This window comes from Oryctolagus cuniculus, chromosome 2, assembly GCF_051225735.1.
Source record: "Oryctolagus cuniculus isolate XC-2025 breed Fujian yellow rabbit chromosome 2, ASM5122573v1, whole genome shotgun sequence".
In the NCBI taxonomy this organism is placed as follows: Eukaryota; Metazoa; Chordata; class Mammalia; order Lagomorpha; family Leporidae; genus Oryctolagus; species Oryctolagus cuniculus.
The window spans coordinates 183,104,218-183,112,207 of record NC_142868.1 but is presented as its reverse complement, the minus strand read 5'-3'; the positions used below and the strand labels follow the sequence as shown (position 1 = coordinate 183,112,207).

General features: G+C 48.6%; 1 long non-coding RNA gene across 1 annotated transcript; it reads left to right on the top strand.

Moving 5' to 3' along the window:
- Window positions 1–3,979: 3,979 nt before the first annotated feature.
- On the top strand, window positions 3,980–7,655 carry LOC149128174 (uncharacterized). Its single transcript, XR_016229547.1, has 3 exons — window positions 3,980–4,167; window positions 5,508–5,607; window positions 5,947–7,655. It is a non-coding gene; the product is annotated as an uncharacterized LOC149128174 (long non-coding RNA).
- Window positions 7,656–7,990: the final 335 nt, after the last annotated feature.

The window sequence follows — 7,990 nt, the reverse complement described above, 5'->3', positions numbered from 1 at the left end:
AGCTGTGTAAAAGCTGTTTTCTTCTCTCCCAGCGCCATATTGTGGGAGAGCAGATGCAGAGAATAAGTCTTAATTCCAGTAACTTAGTCTAGTCCGAATTGCTCCCCACAGATCCCCCTTTCTTTTTATTTTTTGGCGTTGATACGCGCCTGTCTTCGGTGTCCCGCGACACACACTCTGCTCTACTTGCTAGAGTTGCCACAGGCTCTTACAAGTCCTATCAATCAGGCAAACCGAATCCAAGCCTTCTCATTGCCGTATTGTGGGGGAGACTTATTAGTGTTGGTTCGTGCCTATCTTCGGTGACCTGCAGCTTATACTCTGGTCGAGCTGCTTGCTGGCGCTTACCGCCTTAATCAGGCAGACCGAATCCAAGCTCTCACATTGTAGTATTGTGGGGAGGCCTTATTGATGTTAATTCGTGCCTGTCTTCGGTGACCTGCGGCGCATAAGCTGCTAGCCGCCGCAGGTTCTCATCGCCTCACTAATTGGGCAGACCGAATCCAAGCTTTCTCATTGCCATGTTGAGGGGGGCCTTTCTATTTCTCTATTTCTCTATCTCCAGGCATTCCTATTTCTCCCATTTTACTTCTATCTTCCAGCATTCCTATTTCTCTCACTTTACTTCTAAAACTTCTGTTTCTCTTATCCCCGCAGCTTCCCGGCGCCCGCCCCGCGGCAGCTTCACGGCTCTGCGCGGCTTCCCGGCGCCTCGCCCCGCCGGCGCCCGCCCCAAGGCTGCTTCTCGGCGCCTCGCTGCCCCGCGGCGGCTTCCCGGCTTTGCGCCGCTTCAGCCCGCGCTTCTCTCATCTGCGCGGCTCGGCTTCGCGCGCACACTCCGCGGTCTCCACGCACTTCGCGCCCGCACCACGGCCTCGCGCCAGCCCCGCGCTCCCCATCCATTCACGCCCCGTGCTCTCTCTGCACGCGGCGGCTTCCGCGAATGTTTCCGCGCATTCAGTCCAAGTTCCCCGGACTAACCTGGCGAATTTCAACCTGGCGGCCCACGTCTCTGCCTCTGGTTCCAGATCTTCGCCTCTTGCTCCCCGGGGTGACTTGAAGAATTCCAAGGTGGCTTATGTTTCCGCCTTGGCCTGCACTCGCGGCTTCATCCTCCCTAACATTTTTCTCTACCCGGTATGTTTCCTTAAATTTTCTTCCAACAATATTCCTCTCATTTCTCCTGGCTTCTCCCCACAGTCCGTATCCGAGTCCAAGCCTCCTCCAGGTTTCACTTTCGCTTTCAATCTCCTAGCTTCCCCGCCATAGTCCGCATCCGAGTCTATGAAAGCTTTCACTTTCGCTTTCAATCCTAACTTCTTTCCCACAGTCCATATCCGAGTCTATGCCTAGGCTTTCAATAGCTTCTTCCGGCACCCTTTTCGTCCGGCTTTTCCCTAGGCTCTCCGCCAGTCTCTCTATCCGGTATTCTCCCACTTCTTCCCGTTTCTTCCCTCCTAGGTTTCCTATCGGTCCTGGGTTTCCTATCCGAGTCACGACACCATTATGTCGCTCCCCCTCTTCATGGAGGAACGACACTAAGCCCTGCCTAGGCTTCATATCCAAGTCACGGCACCATTATGTCGCTCCTCCTCTTCGTGGAGGAACGACACAGGACCCTGCGCTGTTCTTTCGTCTGCTCGGCCCTCCCCGGGTTTGCTGCTGGTTCTTCCCGGGTTGGCTACTATCCCTTCCACCTCCGTGGAAGGGCAGTTCCCCCTGGCCACATTCCCCACTTCCGCAGGGGAGCGGCACACCGCCGGCCGGTTCTCTCGGGGGCTGCACGGGTTCCCTTAGATGTTCCCCATAGATGTTCCTTGTGCATGCCGTTTCTCTCCTCCTTTATAGTCCTCCTCCGCCAATCCCAACTCGGCTGCCCACATGCCGAGTACGCTGCTCTCCAATCAGGAGCAAGTCCTACAGTTTATTAGTTGAACTGGAGGCAGCTGTGCGGAAGCTGTTTACTTCTCTCCCAGCACTATATTGTGGGAGAGCAGATGCATAGAATAAGTCTTAATTCGAGTAACTTAGTCTAGTCCGGATTGCTCCCCACAGTTGCAGTTATGGATCTTTGATGACGTCTGGGTGTTTTTACTCTCAGGAATGGTCTTCACTGTCATACAAAGTCAGTCTCTCTCTGTTCTCTACCGAGAATGTGATCAGAATGTTCCTCAGCACCACGCAGGATGGCTCAGGAATCAGATTTTATTGGAGAAACTTATAAGCCGGAGTCAGCAAAAAGAGACTAGGTCTCCCATCTCATCAGCATCCCATAGAGACATGTCAGCGCCTGGGGCAGACAGCCGGACACGGTGGGTCTGAGTTTCATGGCAGATATCGGAGAATCTTATAGAGAAGCATAAAACAAGAGTCTTGTCTGTGGAGGGGAGAGTCAGATTACTGGGCCCCAAGACGTCTAGATTTAGTGTTTAGGATTATGACTATTGCAGGACTCATCTAGGAAAGCCAGCTGCCCAGAACTTGGGAACCGTGGAGTCAGAGAGAAGTTGTATAACAAAAGTAGAGGATAAGTACGCTAGTTTCCTAATCCTTTATAACCAGAGGTTCAAAAGATTTCATTTAAAGCTGATACATCAATTAGCAGGCACATTTAGAATACTGGTAAACCCTAAAACCGATGCTCTAATCAAACAAAATTGGGTCAGGTCCTCAGTTGCAGCAGTAAAATCCATACCAACTAGTTTAGGCAGAAAAACGTTTACTAAGTAACTCATAGAACATTGAAAGGGCTGGAAGAACAGGCTGAGGGCCCAGCTTCCAGTAACAACTCTCAGAACCCTACTGTGGAACTGGCCTGGTAAGATCCCTTCTGCCATAGCCACCATTAGCCATAGCCAGGAGGGTGCTTCCTCTGCACCGAGCTGCTCCCTCCAGCTGCAGAACTGTCCTTTTGCACAGAACGCTCTCCCCCCACACAGCTGCACAGCTCTCCTTCTGGGTTAGCTCCCAGTTGCTATCCCCTGCCTGGGTCTCAGCCCGGGCTTTCCAATTGGATACTTTTTTTTTTTTTTTTTTGTCTGAAGGCAATTAAAGTGGTGACTTAGTCTGTTTTTTTCTTGCAACAACAGAATACTTGAGGCTGAGTAGGCTATAAAGAGATGATGTTTATTTAGTACACAGTTCTCGAAGTATAAGGGTATGGCACTGCCATTTGCTTTGCTGGTTGTGTGGGTCTTCCTTCTGGGTCATAACATGACGCAGGGCGTCCCAAAGTAAGACAGAACAATCAAGGCAGAGAGCTCACTTTTATACTAAAGTCTCTCTGGGTGAAACCTGTTAATGCATTCATATGATATTCTGTTAATCTATCTGCTATTCAGGAGGGTAGAGCTGGGTCTGGCACTGTGGTATAGCAGGTTAAGGCTGCCACCAGCAGTGTGGGCATCCCATGTGGGCGCCGGTTTGAGTCCCAGCTGCTCCACTTTCAATCCAGCTCTCTGCTATGGCCTGGGAAAGCAGTGGAAGATGGCCCAAGTGCTTAGGCCCCTGCACCCATGTAGGAGATCCAGAAGAGGCTCCTGGCTCCTGGCTCCTGGCTCCTGTCTTCGGATTGGCGCAGCTCTGGCCATTGTGGCTATCTGGAGAGTGAACCAGCAGATGGAAGACCCCCCCCCCTTCTCTCTGCCTCTGCCTCTCTGTAACTCTGCCTTTGAAATAAATAAATTAATTTTTTTTAAAAAAGGATAGAGCTCTCATGATCAATCAGCTCTTAAAGATCCCCCCTGGGCTTACCTCTTAATGCCTCACAGTGGGCATTAAACTTCAACATGAGTTTCGATGGGGACATTCAAACCATAGCAGTTGGGTTTCTCAGATGTTACTGAGTTCCGCTGTGTGGGAGGCTCCGTGCCGCACACTCAACCTGACCTTTGCTCACAGGAAGCCAGCCAGCTTGAAGTGGGAAGCCACAGGGTGAGAGCATGTCCCACAGGTGAAGGCACAATTCGCCAAGACAGCCAGTCCAGACAGCCTGACATTCATGATGTCACGCTCGTGGGAGTCTTCCGAAGCTCCCTCCTGTTCAGGCACCCCGAAGTCACCCACTTGTGAGGCGGCGAAATGTGCCGGACGGTGTGCTAAGTACCAGTGATACAAGGAAGAAACAGGAGAGAAGGAAAGGACTCTTGCTACCTCCCCCCAGAGCAGGTGAAGGGAAGTACAGTGCTGAAAGGTCAGATAGTGGTTTGGGGCCAGGAAAAAACAAGATGGGAAAAGCATAGGAGATTTTTATCTGGTTGGGAGAGCTGAGTATTGGTGGCAGGAGAACTCAGGGTCATGGAAGGAAATGTTGGGGTGCTGGGAGGCCTAGGGACTATAGAAAAAGGGGTTCTGGGATATTGGGCTGTGCTGTCTGATATGATAACCACTAGCCACATGCAGCTATTGGGCACTTGAAATGACATATATTTTGAATATATTGAGCATGTTGAAATGGCAAATTTTTAATATATTATGTTAAATGAAATATGTTACTAAAATTAATTTTAATAGTTCCCTTTATACCTTTCTAGTATGATATTAAAGAACTTAAAATTCTATGTGGCTTGCATATTTCTATCGGACAGTGCTGAGTTAGCCAATCAAGAAGAAGATCAGTGGGACAGAGGCCTTGTCATTTCTTCCTTCCTCCTTCTGCTCGTTTATTGTCTTCTTCTCTCTTTTCAGAACTAATTTAAGAGAAAAGTCATCTTTTCTCCACATTACTTTCCTTGCTTCTGCAACTCTTGTTTCATATGCAGGCTTTGTACAGAGCATGCAGGTGCACCCAGCTCTTCTTATCTTTCTGTACATGGCAAGGACACACGGGCTCAGACTGACAGCAAATGTATCCAAAGTAAAAGCTCCAAGCAGTTTCATAATTGTGACTTCCAAACTTAAAGATTTGCAGAGACTGGCCGGCGCCGTGGCTCAATAGGCTAATCCTCCGCCTCGCGGCACCGGCACACCGGGTTCTAGTCCCGGTCGGGGCGCTGGATTCTGTCCCAGTTGCCCCTCTTTGAGTCCAGCTCTCTGCTGTGGCCCGGAAGTGCAGTGGAGGATGGCCCAAGTGCTTGGGCCCTGCACCCCATGGGAGACCAGGAGAAGCACCTGGCTCCTGGCTTTGGATCAGTGCGGTGTGCCAGCCGCGGCGGCCATTGGGGGGTGAACCAACGGCAAAAGGAAGACCTTTCTCTCTGTCTCTCTCTCTCACTGTCCACTCTGCCTGTCAAAAATAAATAAATAAATAAATAAATAAAAAAGATTTGCAGAGACTGAAGGCAGAAGCTGTGTTTCACTCACTCATTCACTCATTCAACAAATATGTCGTGAATGTCTCCTAGAGATTGTTCTAGATCCCGGGGAAACGAGCAGACAGCACAGTGTCACTGCTTTGGTGTTCATACTCTAGTGTGTAGTGGTCTCTGAAGTGCCTGAAGATCAAGGTTTTGAGGTTTGCATTGTTGCCTGATACTGTCTATAATGCTAGTCCTCTTTTTTTTTCCAAGGATGATGGTGAGGTGATGTTTGAGACCACAAAATAAAACCGCCTTGCAAACATCGCATATTTGTTCAAACAGTGGTTGCAATTTCCATTAATCCACCCGGGTAGGTGACCTAAATGAGTGAAGGGGTTCTCAGCAGGAACAGAATCATCAGGATGAGTGTGTGTGTCTATGAGAAAGGGAAAGGCGGGGCGGGGGGGGGGGGCTTCAGGAATTGGCTCACTTGATTGTAGAGGTTCAGTGAGTCTCAAACCTGATGGAGAAGGCAGGCAGTTTGGAGATTCAGGGGGAGAATTGCAATTTGAGTCCAAAGGTCATCTTTGGGCAGTTTTTTCTTGCTCTAGGGGAGATCAATCTTTGTTCTATTAGGCCTTCAATTGATTGGATGAAGTCCAGCTGCATGATGTAAGGTAATCTTTTTTTTTTTTTTTTTTTTTGACAGGCAGAGTGGACAGTGAGAGAGAGACAGAGAAAAAGGTCTTCCTTTGCCGTTGGTCCACCCTCCAGTGGCCGCCGCGGCCGGCGCGCTGTGGCTGGCACACCGCCCTGATCCGAAGCCAGGAGCCAGGTGCTTCTCCTGGTGTCCCATGGAGTGCAGGGCCCAAGCACTTGGGCCACCCTCCACTGCACTCCCGGGCCACAGCAGAGAGCTGGACTCGAAGAGGGGCAACCGGGACAGAATCCGGTGTCCCGACCAAGACTAGAACCCGGTGTGCCAGCACCGAAGGCGGAGGATTAGCCAAGTGAGCCTTGGCACTGGCTGTAAGGTAATCTTTAAATCCAATTATTTAAATGTTAGTATTATTTAAAGAAATACCTTCACAGAAAACATCCAGAATAATGTTTGACCAAATATCTGGGGACCATGGCTCACCTGCGTTGGCACAGAAAGTTAACTACCAGGAAAGGCTATAAGAACAATGGGCATAGGGAAACTGGGGCTGTCTGGGGACCTCACGAAACAGAACATATCCCACACAATGGAACCAAAACAAAATAGAAGCACAAAGTGAGTTTGTGGACTAAATTTGGCCTCAGGTCCCAGGCACCTCCGTAATGGCCTTCGAGGCTCAGTGTTGAAGTAGGTCAGCGTTCTCAGCTGTCATCCTGCGGAAGTTCCCTGTTGTCTCTGGCCTGCCAGCTCCATGGTAATTCTTGACTTCAATGTGCCTCTACTTTTGAATCAACCAAGTGGTTTCTTTCTTCAGGAACTGGAAAAACCATCTTCTGATGGAGAGGAGTGTGTTCCCCTCCTTGCGTACAGAGTTGACATGTATCAAATACAGATTTCACTTCAGAATCAAAAGGAAGATGCTGAGGGTATATTGTGGACCTTCCTTGACTGGTATCTTGCCTTTAGGGAATCTGTTTGACTCAATGGCTAGTACCCATAGTACATACTTGGTACATTTATTATTTCGTAGATTCCATTTTTTGGTTATGTAGACCGTCAAGTCAAAAGGTAGCCCCAGTTAATTGTTGACGTCCTTCCCTGTTATAAAGGCTCCCTGATGTGTTTATGCTTTTCCCGAGTCTGCACACCACATTAATGTGCTCTATGGAGAGATTATTTTTAGTCATAAAATTCCTTAACATGTTGGTGATGAATTTCTGTTAGAGATTTTTTTTTTTTTTTTGCATTTTAAAAAAATCAAATCACAGCATGAGTTTCATCTGGGAGCCACATGTCTAGGAAAGTAATTATTTTAAACCCAAGGGCAAAACCGACCGTAGCTAACATGGACCCAATTTATGGTTCTGCCATAGTTGCTAAGACAGCACTGTACTCCTGACATACGCACTGTGCTACACGCTGTGCGCTGGTCACCAGCCTTGTAAGTGGCTTCCTGAAAGACCCTGACGTTTGAGGCCTGAAGTGTGAGGAGGTTTGTGGTCTCTGAAAATGGAGAACAGGAACCAGAAAAAGCTGTCAGCATTGAGGGCTTCTGAGTCTCTGAAGTGCAGATACAAGAGGACAGAGCTGCAGAAAAGCCCTGGGAAATATGCTACCTGTTTTAATGTTGACTGTGGTTATAAAAGGAAATTAGATCGCAAGTTCCTTCAAGGAAAGAAAGTCGCTTGTCCCTAGCAGGTAGCTGCTTGGATGAAGCGCTTTGATGATGAAAGGAAATAAAACCTTGAGCTCATGAGGAAAAAAACTACGTCTTCTGTAGCTGTCAATTAGTAAATAATTGTTGGATGAGGGCAAAGAAGGACAATTATGTCCCTTAGAAGAGTAATTCAGCCAAACTCTGCATCTGTGCTCATGTTACCCATGAATTAGAGATGCACAGTGCAACAGGCACAGATCCTTCAAACACGTGTCTGAGAAACAAATAAGACACAGAGAACGATCATAAGACAGTACCTGTCGGCCAATTAAACATCACATTCATAAAAGCAGCCTGCGTATCTTCCCAGACAAGTATCTGTCTGAGGATGCGCTCTAAACATCAGAGGTGACACCCAGGGAAGTACAGACTGGT